General features: G+C 39.5%; 1 protein-coding gene across 5 annotated transcripts in view; it reads right to left on the bottom strand.

Annotated features, from left to right (window-relative positions):
- The window catches only part of SORBS2 (sorbin and SH3 domain containing 2), a 332,515-nt gene extending 314,256 nt beyond the window's left edge, over window positions 1–18,259 (bottom strand). For all 5 annotated transcript variants that reach the window (XM_070599028.1, XM_070599033.1, XM_070598998.1 and 2 more), the window contains exon 1: window positions 18,032–18,259. The gene's annotated coding sequence lies outside the window, so the exon portion shown is untranslated. The remainder of the gene's footprint in view (window positions 1–18,031) is intronic.
- Window positions 18,260–19,275: the final 1,016 nt, after the last annotated feature.

The raw sequence follows: 19,275 nt of genomic DNA, 5'->3' as shown, positions 1-19,275 counted from the left end.
AAGTAGCAAGGAAGGTAGTTTATTCTGGCTCTGTTTGGCTCCAGGGTCACCATCCTCCATGCCTTCAGCAAACATTTATTGAGGGCCTACTGAGAGCAGGCACTCTACTGGGTGCCAAGACTCCTAAGACTAGACAGAGTTCAGCACAAACAATGGACAACGGTATAAAACCACAATACAGTGTTACAAAGCCAGCAGGTGTAGGAACTCAAAAAGAAGAAAGTGGTGGTGGGCTTTCAAAACAAAGCAGTAAATGTTCACAAGTGGAACCTAAGAAATTAATTTTCAATAAATCTCAAATCGGACCTAAAGGGCAAGCCTGAGTTTTCCAAGCTGTCACCTTCTACCGCTGATAATAGTATGATAACCAGAAAGCCCATATTTCTGTGTTAGTCCTAACTTTGAATATTTTCTCTTTCTCGGACCACATGTCCCAATTTTGGGGCCAGAAAATATGGTATCGTGGTCAATAAAGATGCAATTTGTGCAAGAGCCTTCCTTCTCAGGGTCCCCCACCCCTGCTCCCCATCCTTTGCTCTCACTGCACAGCACAGTACTGGTTATAAATTTCCTTAAAGCTGGAAATTCCTCAGGAATGTCTAATCAAAATGCTTCAAAAAATAAATTCAACTTGTTAGAGAGTGATACAACTACACTCTAAAAAATTCCGGCATGATAATTTTTATTCTAAATTTAATTGAAATTCCGCTCACAGTTGTCTTCTTGAATGATAAGTTATTCTATTCTAACATGGCATTTGATTGATTTGAATTATGACACAGTTTACTGTTGGCTTGTTACTATCATCTAATTTTAAGGATTGTTCACTAGTCTTATACAAGCGAGAGAGTGACTGCTTTAAGAAAATTAGACGAAAGTGCTTCTTAAACCTTTGAGAAATGTATTCCTTGTCCACCTTAGTGCCTTTTCGTGAAGTCTATCATGCTCTGCATTTTACTAGTTGTCTAATTGTGGGCGAGTTAACGACTCTCAACTTGTGTTTATTCAATCGTTCAGTAGGGTTGATAGAATTTCTTAACAGACATTGTAACGATTATGTGAAGTGGCTGCTTAACCACGTGCCTGAATTCAAAGCTTTTGCTCATTAGTGACAACGTCATGCCTTAACCTCAGGTCGACTGGCCCTAGTGATTACCTCCAGAAGCGGGGAAGCCCACACCTCCTGAGCGAAGGAACACACACACCATATCTTGTGTTGAAAAGTACCTCTAGGTCTGTCCTCCTGCCCCAAAGTGGCAAGGACGTAGCAGGACTCTCCGTCTTTGGTTAAGTCCTCCCACAGGCTTCCGATTCAAGAGCTCATCAAGCAAGGCCTGAGTAAAACCATGAAACACAAACCACCACTTGACTGTAGTGAGCAGAGGAAAGGAGGGGAAATGTGCAGAGGGGAGACGGTGAACGCAGTGTGACGTGAAGAGGGATGCTGCCAGACGGCACTGGAATTCAGTCGCAGAGGCGGTGTTCTGTGCAGTCAGCTCCTTCACCTGTCCCTTTCTGTACAATGCCCATGGGGGATTGCGCCTCTCTTCTTACTTAGACGATCTCCTTTTCTCTCCCCTTCAAACTCAGTGTCATTTTTCTAAATAACATGTTCATTCCTATTCAGATACTTTCAATGGCTGCTCCCTTCCTAGACTCTGGAGGAATAGTTCTTAATATTTTGCAGTTCAGACATTATTTTGATAATCTGAGGCAACCTATGATCCTCTCACCCAGAAAAATGTACAGACAGCCTTTTATTCTAGCTCAGTGCTCCAACACCTGTCCATGAACTCTAGGTTAAAGCACTTGCTCAAGAAGATAAGAGCCCAAGCTTCTTGTCCTAAAAGTCAAAGCTCTCTATAATCCTGCCATTCATTACCAATGACTTATCCATTTCCAGACTCTCAGCTGTAAGCATCTACTCTGATAACTATGTCTTATCATATTAGACAACTTATTGTAGTACTTCCACCCCAAGTATTTCTTTAATTCCCTGAGAATTCCAGGGCACTGGCACCACTAATTTCTCACCGCCCTTCAGCTTTGCCCGGCAGGTGCTGCCTTCCTTTTCAGCAGCATGGGTTCCACTGCCCACTCGAGCAATCACCCTTGTTTGCTTCCTTAATCCCCTTTCCTTCCCCTCAGTTCTCCGTTTGTATACCTGTCCATCAATATACCAGTCTGGTTAAACCCAACTCTCTAATTGCTTTATGCCCGCTTCAAAGCATGAACACAACTAAGGAAAAGCACACAAACATGTTGATGGGTCTCACTTTAAACGTATGACTACACATTTCAAATAGGTGCTTAGTATTGCCTGGCAGTTCTAACAGATTTCCCAATAAATATTCTTGTTCATTCTCCTAAAGGACTACTTGACACCCTTTTTCTTCTTTTTGATCCTTCAAACTTTGCTCTCCAGGGACACATTATCAGCTGATGATCTTATTTTATACTTCACTGAGAAAATAGAAGTATTTTGATGAGAATTACAAATCTTCCTCTGTGATAAGTTGAAAATATATTAAGTCCAAAATGCATTAAATACACGTAACTTCTGGAACATCCTAGCCTACCTTAAATGTGCTCAGAATACTTCCATTAGCCTACAGTTGGGCAAAATCACCTCACACAAAGCCTATTTTATAATAAAGTGTTGACTGTCTCATGTAATTGATTGACTACTGTACTGAAAGTGACAGACAGAATGGTTTTCTGGGCACAGAATGGTTGTAAGTGGATCGGCTGTTTACCCTCATGATCATGGGGGCTAACTGGGAGCCGTGGCTGGCTGCCACTGCCCAGCATCACAAGAGAGTATCACACGCATCTCACTAGCCCAGGAGAAGATCACAATTCAAACTTTGAAGTAGGTTTCTACTGAATGCGTATCACTTTTGCACCATGGTAAAGTCGAAAAATCGTTAAGTTGAACCATTGTAAATCAGGGACTGGCTGTATTTCATTTTCTACCCTAAATATACCACATTACCTAAATTCCTCTTCTCTCCCATTGTATTGAACTGTCCCTCCTTCTCTCTGTATAAGATGAACCGGCCCATTGTGTACCTGAGGTTTTACCTCTTTCTCTCCCCAGTAAACTCTCCTACACAATTATTTCTAATGTCTCCCAGGATCACCAGTTTCTTCCTCTTCATTGGAAACATTTCATCGGCATTCAATATGCTGTAACACTTCCCTTCTTAATAAAAAGATAGGGCATTCCTCGGCGCTCATCTCCCTCCAGCTGCTGCTCCAGCTCTTCATTCCCCTTCCCGGCAGAAATACCTACATTCTCAGTCTCAACTTTCCTACCTCCCCCTCTCTCCATAACACACTCCAGCATGCCTTTCACCTCCATCACACCAATGAAACCGTTCTTGTCATGGTCCCACCACTCTCCACCTTGTCAAATTCAAATGTGAATTCACAGCCTTCTTCTTATCTGACCTCTTAGTAGCATTTGACCCAGATGACATTCTCCTTCTTGAAGCATTATCTTTTCTTATCTTCTAGGACACAATACACTCTCTGGGTGTTACTCCTACATCACTGGTCCTTCCTTCCTTCTCTACCTCTAACTGGAGGAATGCTTCAGCACTCAGTCCTTGGTGCTGCACCTTTTTCCCTCCTTTGGTGATCTCCGATGGTCCCATGGTTTCAATCTCATCTAAAGACTGACAACTCCCGAACATGTATCTCCAGCCCCAACTGCTCACCTGACCTCCAGACTAGGATAGCCTGGATGACTAGTGGGAGTTTAAACTTTACAAGGCCTAGACAGAATTATGGATTTATTAAACTCCTTCCTCACAAACTTGCTCCTCCCCCACTTACCCTTTATTCCTCATGAACTTAATCCATCCTATAAGTTCTTCCACCATGATGTATCAGAATCCTATTACATCTCACCACGTCCACAACATGACCTCTAACTACCCCCGTCCAAGCCCCTCATCTCTCACTGGACTATACATTCATCTCCCCACTGGTCTCTTGCTTCCACTTCTGCCTTCTGCAGGCCAAGAATAAACTTATAAAGCAGGAAACAGCTCATATCATTCTCCTGCTTAAAATCCTTAAAATGTCTTCTCAGCACATAAAGAATAAAATCCAAATTCACTACCACAATCTTTACTGACCTTTATACTCTAACCCAACCCACTTCCCTGACATTATCTTTACTCCTCTGCAGCCGAGCTGACCACATCAGCTTGTTCCTTCCTCAGGGCCTTTATCCTTGCTGGAAATCCTACTGAAATCTTCTCCCTCATATTTTTGCATGGTTTCTTCCATTTCATCATTCAGGGTTCTGTTCCTGTTTCTCTTCAAAGAGCTCTTCTTCATCACACTATCTAAAAATACTGCACCTATTTATTCTCTAACTCAGTGGTTCCCAACCAGGGGTGATTCTGCCTCCCAGGGGACATTTAACAACGTCTAGAGACATTTTTCGTTGTCACTACTGGGAGGGTGCTACTGGGATCTAGTGGGTAGAGACCAGAGATACTGCTAAACATCCTACAATGCATAGGAGAGATAGTCCCCTACAACAAAGAAGTATCCAGCTCCCCATGTCAATAATGCTGAAGTTGAAAAACTATGCCATTGCTCTGCTTTATTATTACCATAGCACTTACCAGTATAATAATAATAGTTTACATTTATTCCAAATTTACCACGTGCCAGACACAGTTCAGTAAATACAGTAAAAATTATAAAGTTTGCATGTATTTTCCTCATTAATCCTCACACCAACCCTATGAGGTAGATACTATTATCATCTTCATAATACAGGTGAGACACTGAGGCACAGAAAGCTTAAATATCTTGCTTGAGGCCAAGCTGGGGAGCTGGGATTTGAATCCAGACTGGCTCCAAGGCCCATCCCTTTAACCATTACATTGTAGGGCTGTGAGATCACATTTTTTGGCTGTGTGTCTGTTATCTGTCTTCTCCCACCAATATATTATGTCCATGAAAACGGGACCCTGTCTGTCTTGTTTATCCCTGGATCCTCTCTGTGTAGACATATAGTTGGCACTCAAATCTCTTGAATGGATGAAGAGTCTTATGTATCTTCCCAGCATTACTTACTACGATTTTCTTGCACAAAGCTTCCTTCCCTGGCAGTGACGTCTTCTCTATCTTTGAGACATTGCACTTTCTCCCTGACTTAGCCCTCACTCTCTCCCAGCTATGGTTTGTCCTCCTTACTCCTTTCCTCAATACCTGTACAAATTGCACCCATTTCTCCAGCCTTACCTCAAATCTTACAGAACACATTTCAAGTCCACAGATCCATCTAGTTGTTCTGGTGCAAAGAACTTTACAGATCATAATCTTCAAATTATTTATTTTACATATAAGAAAAATAAGACTCAGAGACACTAAGCAAGATGCTGACAAAAAGTCCGTTTTCTTTCTTCCCTTTGGAATTTGCATAACTTTGAAACAGTGGTGGGAGGAGAGAATTTGTAGAAGCTCCTAGGCAGCAGGTTCCCCCATAATTTTGCAAAACACCATTTCTCTTCTTCAAGTCGAGTACTGCCTTTATTTAAGTGACTACATTTCCCCAGTTTCATATTTTCTTTACTCCTAACCCTCAGGACGATATGTCCTCATATTCTTATCTAGAATAATTTCCACCTATGCCCCTGATTTTATTACAAAAAAATCAGAATTATGGTTCTTGCCCTGAAGGAGTTTAGAATAGATAGAGAAAGAGCCAATATGTGTCTTCATCTCAGGTCTTCCATTATGATTCATACTGGTTCATTTTCTTTTTTAAAGATTGGCACCTGAGCTAACATCTGTTGCCAACTTTTTTCTTTTTCTTCTTCTCCCCAAAGCCCCCCAGTACATAGTTGTATATTCTAGTTGTGAATACTTCTAGTTGTGCTATGTAGGATGCCACCTCAGCGTGGCCTGATGAGTGGTGCCATGTCCGTGCCCAGGATCTGAACTGGCAAAACCCCAGGCCACAGAAGCAGAGCGTGTGAACTTAACCACTTGGCCACAGGGCTGGCCCCTCATACTGGTTCCTACTCTAGGGAATTACTGGAAGAATGAGTCACAGCTCCCCAAATTGTTCTCATTACTTCTGGGAGTGTAACAGATGAGATGTGGATTTGCTTTACACCTAGATGATGAACAGACAGTGGTATATTTAATAATTAGGACAAGACAGGCTGCCTCATGGCCGAGTGGTTGAGTTCACACATTCTGCCTAGGCAGCCTGGGGTTTCACCAGTTCAGGTCCTAGGCACAGACATGGCACTGCTTGTCAGGCCATGCTGGGGCAGCGTCTCACATGGCACAACTAGAATGACCCACAACTAGAATATACAAATATGTACTGGGGGGATTTGGGGAGAAGAAAACAAAACATTGGCAACAGTTGTTAGCTCAGGTGCCAATCTTCAAAAAAAAAATAATAAAAATAATAATTAGACAAGAGAAAAGAAATTCCACAGTTAACATGTAGTATGATACCATCTCTATTTTCTATCATGTAGATGGTTTAATTCAATGACAGTTTTCAGAAGGCTTTTGAGATTTCTTCTGATGGAACTGAATTTGATTAATGATGTTTCTAGTGGAAATAATTCCTTCATAGATCACTATTTGAACACATTTAGGAAAGAGATATTCAGGAGAGCTCTTTGAGTTGTTTAAGACCATTTCAATGTGGACAAATCTAGTAGTTATTTGGGGAACAAGATACTCCATGTAGTGACAAATTACCACCTTTCACATTACCTAATGATTGGAAAGAGGAAAATCTTTCTTTACAATGAGACAATCTGACAGTTGCCACCTTAACCAAAAAATCAAATGCAGCATTACTGAAGTTTGACACCATGAAAATGTGTGCCTCTAGATGTGATGTCATATAAAACATCACTGAGGACACAATCTTGTCACAAACGTATAAACAGTATCTACTCAAGCTGTAAGAACTAACTTCCAGTTTATAGGAGACAAAGGAAATGAGAAACAAGGTAAACATCACAATGAATCAACCAAACCCTGATTGTGGAACATCTTACAAGACAACTGGTTTATTCTCTTCAAAAAAGTCAATGTCATGGGGAAGAAAAGTTGGGGGGAATATACTAAATTAACAGAGACTAAATGCATGGGCCTTAAATATAGCCTAGTTGAAGAACAAAATAATAAAATAATTAAAAAGGAATAATTAAAGAAGTTTGAAGATCAAATGGACATTAGATGATGTTAGGAAACTTTTAATTTTCTTAGTTGTATTATGGAATTAAGGCTATGGAAAATAACGCCCTTATATTCAGGGTATCTAATATATAGACTGAAGTGTGTCATGATGTCTACAACTCAATTTCAAATGCTTCTTCAAAAGACACACACATAGTGGAGCCGGCCCTCTGGCGTAGCGGTTAAGTTTGGCACACTCTGCTTCAGCGGCCCTGGTTTGTGGTTTCAGATCCCGGGTGTGGACTTACACTAATTGTCAGCCATGCCGTGGCGGTGACCCACATATGAAATAGAGGAGGATTGGCACAGATGTCAGCTCAGGGTGAATTTTCCTCAAGCAGAAAGAAGATTGGCAATGGATGTTAGCTCAGGGCAAATCTTACTCAACAACAACAATAAAACCAAACCACCCCCCCACACATAGGGATGTAGCAATATGGCAAAACGTTAATAATTAGATCCAAGTAGTGGATGTTTGATGTACCATTCTTTCACTATTTCTCTTTGTTTGAAATGCTGAATGTGTGTTTGAACAGTCAGCGTGAAATGTTGAAACAAAGCTCATAGTAGTGTTCTAGAAAATTACCCACCAAAGCTATGTCCCACTTACATTTGCCATGCTGCACTCTTCATTAGGAGCCATTTTAGGAAGATTTCCTATTCTGCAATATTACCTAAATAGCCATCTACTTTTCTTTTCCAAATCTGCTGAAAATTATAAGTGGCAAGAAACGTATTTGAGGGACTCAGAGATATTAGGGACAAAATTAAAGTCATTGTGTAGATATTGGCTTGGGAGTATAAAGAGCTGGATTCCAACACACATACTCCCATCAATATGTATGTGATATTGGCCAGATCACTTAAATACCTACACGGATTGAGTCTCAATTTCATTTCATTTCAAGGGATCTGGATTGGATGACCTTCCATTTCTACCAAATGAGTTCTGGCTATGAATTTGTATAATATAGTGAAATTAGATACTATAAAGACATAGTATGTCTAAAATTTGGATCTGCAACGCATAGTGCAGAAATCACAGAACCCTTTTGATACAATTACACTTTTCACACTATAGAAAATGGAAAAGTTGCACAAAGTCATAAATATTTAACAAGAAAATGTTGGCACACAAAAGAGTTCTGCACAACATGTGTGTGAAGCTTCCCTGAAAGCAGTCATTAGACAAGCAGATCAAGTGACTATACATCCTGGAAAATGAAGATGAGTATAAAGGAATATGAGTCTGTGGATTTCGTGAAAGTTTTCGGTAGGCCAATAAATATTAAGTTGGGTCCAGCAATCATTTAACAAGGTGTTTTCCCTTTAATCCCATGGCACAAGTAAGTGTAGGATTAGTACCACCATCAACAGCTGAAACATTTGGTGTCAAACATCTGTTACAAATCACCCTTTTATTGAATTCCTTAGATGCAGCAACTAACAATTCATGGGGGCAGGGCCCTGATTTCAAGTCTCTCAAAGATGCTCCAAACATAAGATCATTAGTGCTCTGGGGACCTTTGGAGCCACGAATCACTTTAAACAAAGTGATTAAATATGCCAACACTCTCCACATTTTACTCAGAAGTAAATGTGGATTTGGAAAGGGGCCCTGAACATTAGAACATTGACCTCAGCAGTTACTAAGATAAGCACTGCCACAGCATTGTGATTGCTTAGAGGCTTAATCTACCTATTTGATTCTGTCAACGAACTGATACAGCAACTTTTGCACTGAGAGACTGACCATTCTGAGACATTTATGAATGCCATCAGCTCTCTTCTAACAGAATAATGTCAAATACATGAGGAAGCCAAACCAAATGTATAGACAGGATTATCAACACATAAACAGTATACCAAATTAATTCGCAGATTTTTAAACAACATCTTCAAAATTTTGACGTAGGTTAGATCAGAAGGAAGTACATCTATTGGGCAACATTTTATAGCCAGAGTGAAAAATGATGATGATTCAAATCCCAAGTTATTTCCTGATCACTGCATAATTTTGGCAAATCCTTGGAAAGAATATCTGATTTCATTACAGATCCTCTTACAGTGTTCCACTGGTTATATATTTTTTCTAGAAAACATATTTTTCTTTACCTCTTTCATTATAGAGGATTCTTGCTTTTCTCATTATTCATCCAGTTATTCATTCAACAAAGATTTATTGAGAACCAGGCAATCATAAATAAAACATGGTCCATATGTTAGAAATAAGAACAGGAGGCTAAATGAGAGTAGACGAAGGGCATGTAGTCCATGCCGGGGAAGTGTGTGAGCAGTGGAAAAAATGAGGGGAGAATTGCTGTAAGATGTGCCACACCCAGGTGGAGGTGCTAGGAGTAGAAATAGGGAAGTGACAGATGTGAGGGGGTAGAGGACAATACTCCAGGTAGAAGTGGCAGCATTCAGAAAGGCTTGGAGTGGTGGAATAACAGGATGTGTTTGGCAACCTACAAGTAGTTCAAAATGCAAGGAATATGGGGGGGAGCCAATTGGGGGTAAATCTCATATATTGAAAGACGATCGAGAAAGACTTTGCAATCCGTGATATTTATTCTGAGAACAGAAAGCTATCTCAAAAAAGTTTAAGGAAGTTAACAACATGAGTAAATTTGTGTTTTAGAAAGAGAATGCTGGCATGTATGCAGAGGTTGAAGGGGGTAGACCTAGAAATCTGCTACAAGGTTGTCACCATCATGTGAACAAAAATATTTAATAATGTGAAATAAGGCAGTGGTGAGGATGGAAGAAAAAGAGATGAGTTGAAAGGAGGAATAAACTCACAGATATGTTTGTAATTTAAGCTGAAAGAATGTGAAATTGCATGAGGTGTAAAACTCATGATGAGAGTTAGATATAGATATGAATTCCAGAAAAATCAATGTATGACATTTATTGAGCAGTTACGTTTCAAAATATTTTTCCTTGGTAGACAGTGTTCTAATCAAAATGTCAGCAAAGGGAATACAAACCAAACCAAACAAAATGAAAAACAAAACAAACTTTCATCTCATCCACCTTATTTTCTCCCCAAATAATGGATTGATTTTTTAAAAAGACGTATCAGTGGAAGAAATTTACCACTTTCTGTACATCTGAACCTAATTTTGTAAACAGAACAGATTTTACAGCATACATTTTTAAAATGTGAAACGTAAAGTGCCGAATAAGATAATAAAACCTTCCCAAAATGTTAGCTTTTTATTTTATCAAACTGATAAAACATATTCAACTCAATTACATACAATGCAAAATTATGGCCTGTGGGATTGCTCCCTGACCAGAAATCCTTCCTCATCAATGACTATCTGTGTTAGAGCAATAAAATCAGGCAGTAACCCAACATAGGGGTTTCTGGGCTATAACCTGGCACTGTCACCTCCCAATTTCTACCCCATCCTCCAACAGTCAAACAACCAGGGTAAATACGAGATCAAAGGAGAAGGGAGGATTTGGGCGTCCAAAGTTCATGGTCCTAAAATCGACCCAGGCAGTAACCCAACATAGGGGTTTCTGGGCTATAACCTGGCACTGTCACCTCCCAATTTCTACCCCATCCTCCAACAGTCAAACAACCAGGGTAAATACGAGATCAAAGGAGAAGGGAGGATTTGGGCGTCCAAAGTTCATGGTCCTGGCATGCATTGCTTTTCCCCTTTCAGTTTTCTTGAATTCCCCTCCCATCCTCTCCCTACTCCCTCATTCAGAGGAATGCAATCCATGTATGTGATTGGTCTTCAGTGTCTATGTAATAGGACTCTTAGCAGATGCATCCTATACGTAGGGAAATCTCACAATCCTCAATGAGTTTAGGATGGAAGGGAAGACTGTCTTCTCCAGTATCTGAGTTGCTTTGCTTTCAATTTCCTGATTTTCCTCTAGTTTCCAACTTTCTGGATGACGTCATGTCTTTTCTTACAAAGTAATTCACCTTTTCTCTAGCCTGAGCCATCTCCCACAGTTTATTAAAGAGACAGAATAGCAGAGTAATCAAGAGCTTGACACTAGAGTCAGGCAAACTGGCTTCAAACCCAAGCTTTCTAATTTCCAGCTCTATAGTCTTAAATGAGTGTGGCCACCCCTTTGTTGTCTCATCTATGAAACAGAGATTACAAATTGCTCTTCCCTTGGGTTTTTCAAAGTAAGTTTAAATGAGTCATTTCATGTAATGTGTTTAGCACACGGCCTGGCACTAACGAAGTGCTAATCTGATACATTATTATTAATTCCAGAAGTGATTGGTCTTTTTTTATCTAGACCTTTCTGGCTAGTTTCTTTGGAAACTGAAACCCATACTTATTGAAGTCCTGGACTTTCTTCAGAATTCCCTGATCTAGCTTCTCCTCTGTTCTTCTTTTTAACGTTTCCTATCAGACCAACTATACTTACCCGAACCTCTCCAATTACCATCACTTCATTCTGGTTAAGTTCTTTTTGCTTTGTTTTTGCTTATTTCCTTGAATAGTAGCTTCTCCACAATTCCTGGATTTCATCATAATTTTTTCTCTAAAATATTGGCCCATCTCAGGGAACAATTTCACATTCCCTAATATGTTAGTCCTCCCTATCTTCTTCTACCCCTCTAGCTTGCTTTTCAATCATTCATTCACTTGTTCATTCAAGCTATGAAAAGCACTTTTTTCTACACTCAAGTAGTTTGCAACGTAGTGGGGAAGACAGACAAAATATTGTAACAAGTAGAATAATGAATTTCAATATTAAATTAGATATGTATAAAATGCTTACCTAAAACAGGATGTAGTGGATGGTAAGGATCATCATCAAATAATAGATATATTATTATAAGGTATAAAGAATATCACTGAGAAGAAGCATATAATTCTTGAGCAATGTGTTCAACGATGAATAGGAGATTTCTAGGAAATGAGAAGGGGGAGAAATGCTGCATTCTATGTCAAGGAAACACAACATGCATAAAGGCAAACATAGTGGAATGCAAACTACAACAGCATACAGTGTTTGAGAAGTCCAAGCATTGCTAGAGAATAAGGTTAGACAAGGAGGCAGTGGATGGGGAGGGGCAGGAGGTAAGCCTCTTAAGGTAGGCACATGTCAGACAGCCAAAGTCTTTTATGTTATGCCAAGTATTGCATCTGGACTTCACTGTGGAGCAGAAAGAATTGTTTCCAAATTATTAAATGCCTACTCAGCAACAGATGGCATCATAGATACTTGACATTCATTATCCTATTTAAACTTCAATTGAAATACAAGGTGGATAGATGTCAGTCTCATTTCATTGATATGGAAATCAAAGAGTCAGCTACGGAAATGGTATAGTCAGTATTTGAACAAAGATCCACTCGATTGCAAAGTTCATATTCTATTTTACCACATTTTGGAAGGGACTGGAGTAAGTTAGTGAGGAGTGAGACTCTGACATATCTTTGGCAAAGGCATAACGTGAACAAATTTGCTTCTTAGAATCATAACCGCAGCAGTGTAGAGAATAGATTGAAGAAAGAAGAATCAAGAAGCAGGAAAGTTCGTTAAAATCTGAAGCAGCAATCTGGTGAGAGGTGTAGGAGTTTAAACAAAGACGATGGGAAATTCAAAGAAAATGCTGGATCTGGGACCTATTTGGGAAACAGAACTGACAACATTGGCATTCTCAAAATGCTCATTGACATTTTATCACCTGAAACTCAAGTCACTAAGGGTCCACCATCTCATCATAATGATTAAAGGGCAAGAAGAAGAAAGAAAGAGAAGAACAAAGAGTTTTTGCTACAACTGGTAATTGGCCCTATCAAAAATATTTTGAAAATGAGGTTTTTAAAGTAACATCAAGCTATAGCTCAAAACTCAACCTATTTTTGATAATGGATTAGGAAGCAATCCCAGAGCTGATGAACAAAATGAAACTAGAGGTAGGTAAAGTATAAATTCTTGGAGGGGCTACAGGCAAGGGAGAAAGTTATGGTTTTGCCACAGTTAGTAGAAGAGGTGAGCACGGTGGGTAATAGACACTATATTATTAGTACACGGGCTGAGGGTTTGGAGGCAGTTTTTATAAGTCATCTCAGAGAGATTCTCTATTCAACTCAAATATTTACCTAGCGCTCTTGTGTGCCCAGTCGTGTGGCCCAGCAGTGATAAATGCCTCTTTCAGGATCCCAGCAATGATTTTTAAAAACATGTATTTGGAGCCTTAAGAAATACAAGACCATGCTGGGAACAATATTTTTAATTTTTAGTACACCTTTTGACTTATTGAGAGTCTGTTTTTTACTAGTGTTTTTTGTTTTTCATCTGAGAACAGGCTGTGTGCTTTAGAGAGACACTTCAGAAATTGTATGGTGACCTGTGCAATGCTGGCTGGCTGTTCTTATGGTGTTGGACATAGGGAGTGTGAATGTCCCTGTGAACAAAACAGGAATGAACTAGAGGCCCCAGATGGTTCAAGAGGAAGCTAAATGTCCACCGACTGAACATAAAAGTGTTTTCCCATGTCTGCAATAGGAAAAATTCTTATGGTAGAGTTTAAAAAGGGAAGGGAAGGATAACATCTTAGACTGATTGAGTCACAGGTCATAAACCCAAACATTACCTTCAAACGATCCTTTAATGAGATCAGACTAATACAAAACAAGACAACTTTTGATAGCATTCCGGCAGAATAACTCCTTTGTTTCCCGTGACCTGCCTTAGAGGGATCTTATAATAACACAGTCCTGGTTGTTAACAGGGAGGTACCATCACATTACCACCTCAGGCATGTTAAGGAAACACACTTGGCTTCCTTTCTCAGTCCGTGACAAGGGTTTTGAAAAGTCTTAGAAGGGTTCACAAAACCATGAGGGATGAAATAGGACTGCACATACAATGCCTGAAAAAGGGCTTTATATGTTCTCTGATGATGAGAGTGAGGTTGATCACGCAGCTCATTCTAGAGGTCCTTCCTCGGGCTCCCGAAGCCCAGCTCACTGCCTCGCCAGGGCTGCTGTTCTACAGACTCTGCCTTTTGTCCCTCTTAGACGCCAACCCCCACCTCCTAGGAGGTACAGAGAGTTCTGGTATCCTCTCGCAGCTCTCCTCACCAGCCTTCCTTCACGTTGCACAGTCTGAACTTGGCTCCTACAGTGAGAGTGACCTATGACTTTATCACTGTGGACTTTCCAGATTTACTTGGGCATAAGCACAGTTCCTTGGTATCAGCAGTACCACGAGAATGCCAGGATACCTTGAGCTGAGGCTGCTGAGAGATATGGAACAAAACGAAATTTTTCCTGATTCACAGATTTTATTGCAAGGTCAAATTGAGGCTATTAATTTGGTCACTTTATCCATCATGTGACTTACGTAGCTGGTGGTTCAGTGTGCGCATATTAGTGAGCTTCTTGGGAAGTGAATTGTGGTAATAAGTTGAACAAATACTTGTATAGGATTTTCTATGTGACACGCCTTTTCCTAGGCAATGGTAAATTTGAAGTCCGCCTCTATCCTTTTCCTGGAAGAACTCCAATCTGGTAAAGAAACAAACCAACATCCCAAAAACTATAAAAAGAAGGCAGAATATTAAAGGTGGTAGAAAAGTTAAAGGAGCTTTTTGTGGTGTTACTTCCTTCAGAGGGGTTCACATTTCAATGGTACTAAAGGTAGAATTTAAGACACTGGCCAGAGGGTGGGGATGACCTTGGGAACACCGGGCACAGTCCATTTACTACACTGCCTGGGCACGTGTAATCTCCTCTAGATCTAATCACTCCTAAACAGGTGGGAGCATGGCGGCAGATGGGAGTAATTTCAAGTTCAAGAAAATCAAGAAGGTGCAATTGAGTTACCTTGAATGGGAAAAGTCTGGAGGGTGACACAAATGTGAAGATCATTCTTGCTCAGAGGCTGTAGTGATGTTCTTTGTATAGATCTAAGTTGAGCATGCACGTGACCAGAGTTAGTTTTCAACAAAGTCATCCTTCACGTTATCTCCTGACATGCACTCTGGCAAAAATTATTATGCTATATGAAATAAAAGTTTTGTTCTGTCCCTTAGATTTCATTTCCTTATTTATTCCCCTTCAAGCCAGTAAATAAGTTCTTCCTGTGAACAGTATGAAGTCACTGCTTGCAGCAAACATCCTCATCGGTGACCAAGAAAAACAAAGCATGTACATAACAGGTTTCTCACCAAGATTGCTGCCCACCTAGGCTTTCCACTTTATTTTGGACCCACAGCCTAATTGTATGTTCCTAGTTGACCTGGTCTCTCCGTAGGCATTTATTAAGTTATCTTGGATGATAGGATGTGTTTCCCAGTCTCAGACTCATCAATTAGCTCTTCTCTCAATAGCATCCCTTTTGCCTGGAGCTCCCCACTCCCTACTTAAAAACAAAAAAGTCTCTTTCCTACTCAGCATTCCCCTTTCAGCGTCTGCTCCCTGGTTCTGTCAGAAGACCAAGGTGTAACAACATCTTAAAGTAGTCTTGCCAAGGCTATTTGCATTTAAATAGGATTCTAAGCTTTACACTGAAGGCAATGCTCTCAAAAGGTAGAAGTTCAGACACTAGAGGGGAGATGGAAGAGAATGGAGGGGGTGGAGGACAGAGATGAACTCACAAGGGCGTTTCTCCTACTTCCATTGTAGTCCATAAGTATAAGGAATAATCACGTCTACACCCAATCAGCCCCAATGAGGTCGGAATCGACTTTGATTTCATATCTTTTTAATTATACCCTTCTCAAATTGACGTGAACTACTTATAATTATGTGGACTCCTCCTAACTCTCACAAGCCAGCCAGGTAGGGATAATCACCAGGGGGGGCTGGTGAGAACAGTCTCAACAGCTCCAAAAGGATCTGCCACCCATTGACATTGCCCTACCAAAAGAGAGAAATGCCCTTTCTTTTGCTTAAATTCATTCCTTTTAACCTGTTTCTTGCTGTCCTGAAATGCTTTATTGACTGTAACTTTATTTTCTAAGATTACATTTTGCCTTTTCTTTTTACTCTTCCTTTAGGAGAAATACGTTTTACATCATCTTGGGCTTAAGAGCACTTCTTATATTTCAGGTACAAGATATTATCCTTCTGTGTTCTCTTCTGCAGAGTAATACTAAATTCCTATATCCCCATTACCATTCATCAAAGTTGCTGATGGACTCCCCATAGCCATCCAATTAATTGGTTAATTTTACTTTCTCCGAAGCATTGTCTTTTAAACATAGAAATAAAAAGGTAATAGTTTCACATATATGAAAAAATATTCTTATTTTTATTTTATAGTGGATTTTAAAATTTTGAAACTTAGAATTTTAACTTTTATTTTATTATATTACATATAACTAAACAGTGACTTTTCAAGTTTAAATAGTAATTTTTAAATATTAGTTACACATATTACTTTTACTTGCTTATATGATATTTTATAATAAAATCATGTACCTTATAAATATTTATAGAAACTGAAAATCCAAAGTGTATCATAATACATAATTGATGATGTTACAGAGGCAATGTGTACTTAGCTCCACAGAACAAAATTCATAAATAAATGAAGAAAAATGAGAATAAAAAATACCACTGGCTTGGCAATTTAGAAACGATAATAACATCTTAATATTTCCCTTCTTTTAAAAATAACTACACAAAGAATCTGCGTTACTTAGGAGAGCTTTCAGAGGTGTAACATGTAAATGTTAGCCCTGATAATTAGCTATGAAGATTACGATTTTTAATGGGCCGTGTTTTTGCGAGAAAACTGGAAAATGAAGCAGAATATTCCTTGCCTTCATTTCTGCTTCCTGGACAGCAATTCACCTCAACTTCATTCAGGTAACCATTGATATTCCACCAACGTGTGATTTCAAATGTCCCACGGAGGATAACGAACAACTTACCAGTGAAACCTTTCCATATGACGAACAATTAAATGTCTTAGACATAAATTAAATCTTGCCTAATGTGTTGAATAAATAAGTGTGTTCGTCTAAATGTATAGTACACGAAGGAAGTCTGTTTTATCTGTTCCTTCTAACAGATAATCGAGGCAGAGGAGAGACAAAAGAAGGGACCCACTCTAAAATATAAATGCTTCACAAAGCAATCTCATGCTTCACCTAATGCAATATGTTTCTCGTGGGTCTTTTGTTACTCTGTGACATATTAAATTATCCTTCCAATTACCTTGGCAACTAAAACAAGAGCTCCTAATATGCTGATGACCGCTGGAGCTAATACCAGCTGTCAGTAATAAATGATAATTAAGGTATCTTAATTATTAAGCACGATGAGAATATGCAAAGTGTTTCTTTTTTATAAAACTTGTTTCTAAAGCATAGAGAAATCTTCATACTGACAAAATTCTCTTTCTCTACCTTGAATCAGCAATGTGGCCCTTTTTCTCCCTGAGACGGGTAGAGAGCTAGATAAATTGCGGCAATCTTTAACACATGTAGCCTCTCCTTATCCTCAGCCCCCCAGTTCCTTCCTGGGGTCTCTTTAGTTATCAACGTAGCAGAATGTGATGATTTAAAGCTGCATTTTTAGCCAGCTTATCTTCGGAACAATAGCAGCGATAACAAAGAGTCCATTCTAATAAAGGGTCTGTGCCCAGTCAGCTTAAGCAATGTAAAGTGTTCCTTTATTCTGCTTATTACCCTCTCCCCCAGAGGTTAACCATCTTAAAAGGCTGGCATTTAGACTGAGAGCAGGAACAAAGCATTACTAGAAAGCAGAGAGATCCTCCTCTAGCATGAAGATCTCTGCTTTCCGTAATTCTTAAGAAATATAGCAACTCAATGAAAAAGAACCGATACCTTTGAATGAGAACATTCCAGCACAGGAATACCGTTGTCTTGGCGGCTGCTGTGCAGAATGAGTTGCTTGGGCATGTATCCCTCTCTTCTTAGCTATGGGGTCTGCTTGGTGGCTGCTGCCAACACAGGGAGCATTTACGACGTGTATGTGCTGTTCGTCCGCAATAAAAGGAGACTAAGCAGCCCAGCTTGGTGCTGCTTGCCTGGAGGCATGAGATCTTTAGACCCTCGCCATCTGATTGGCTGCTTCCTAGTCTCACTGCACTCCTCTGCCTTAACCTTCGACTGTGTTCAATATATTTTCCCTGGGGATAGAGTCAGAGAATTGCTGGCTAGGGAATTAGTGGCAGGTTAAATCGAGCTGGTTTTAAAAAGCAGTGACATGATTTTCTATGAACACGTCTAACATCTAATTTCCCAAAGTTCTTCATAATGGACCCAGGAGAAACCTAATAAAATGGATATAATTTAACAATAGCAGTTTTATGTTTCCTCTCTGAAAATACCTTGAGTTTAACGTGCATATAACACGGTAGCGAAGTGATCAGATGGCTTCTCACGGCGCGGCAGGTCTGTATAATCAACATTAAATCAAAACAGATGGGGCTGACAGAACGTATTAGGAGGGTTATTAAAAATGCCAGGAGATGCAATTGAATAAGGCTACTGAAGCCATCTCAAGAAAGTCTTATAAATCATTTAAACAAAATAGTCTTACAATATTTATGCTTGATTTTTTACAGCTATGATAATGCAAACATAAAGATCAATGACAGGCAAACAGTAAAGCTTGTGTTAACGTCTCTAAAATAAAAGTAACAAATAAATGTCAAATCTCTTATTCTATGAAAGCAGGTCAAATAAGAAAAGAATAAAAAAGTACACCTTTAACATCTCCTATCCATATATTAGATTCAATTTTATACTTAACTTTGGTCAAGAATTTGGAACAGGGTATTAAAAAATACCCATTGATATGTTATTTTTAAAAATGAGAGCCTTCAAGTTAAAGATAGTGAATTGACTGTACACATTTAACCTCACGTTCTCTCCCTCACTAAATCTCACTAAAATGACAATCAAGTTTTTATTTTAAAAACCATAAACCCACAAGGACAAAGAAACAGGGGAAAATTGCAACCAAGTTCAGAAAACTAGAAAGCTGACAGACAAGTGGTGAGTGAGCAGGGAAAGCTGAATCCTGAACTAGTCACGGGGAAAGTCAAGAAGCAACAAAATTTACG

The sequence above is a fragment of the Equus przewalskii genome, chromosome 28, assembly GCF_037783145.1.
Source record: "Equus przewalskii isolate Varuska chromosome 28, EquPr2, whole genome shotgun sequence".
Lineage (NCBI taxonomy): Eukaryota > Metazoa > Chordata > Mammalia > Perissodactyla > Equidae > Equus > Equus przewalskii.
This window is presented reverse-complemented; position numbering and strand designations above follow the sequence as displayed.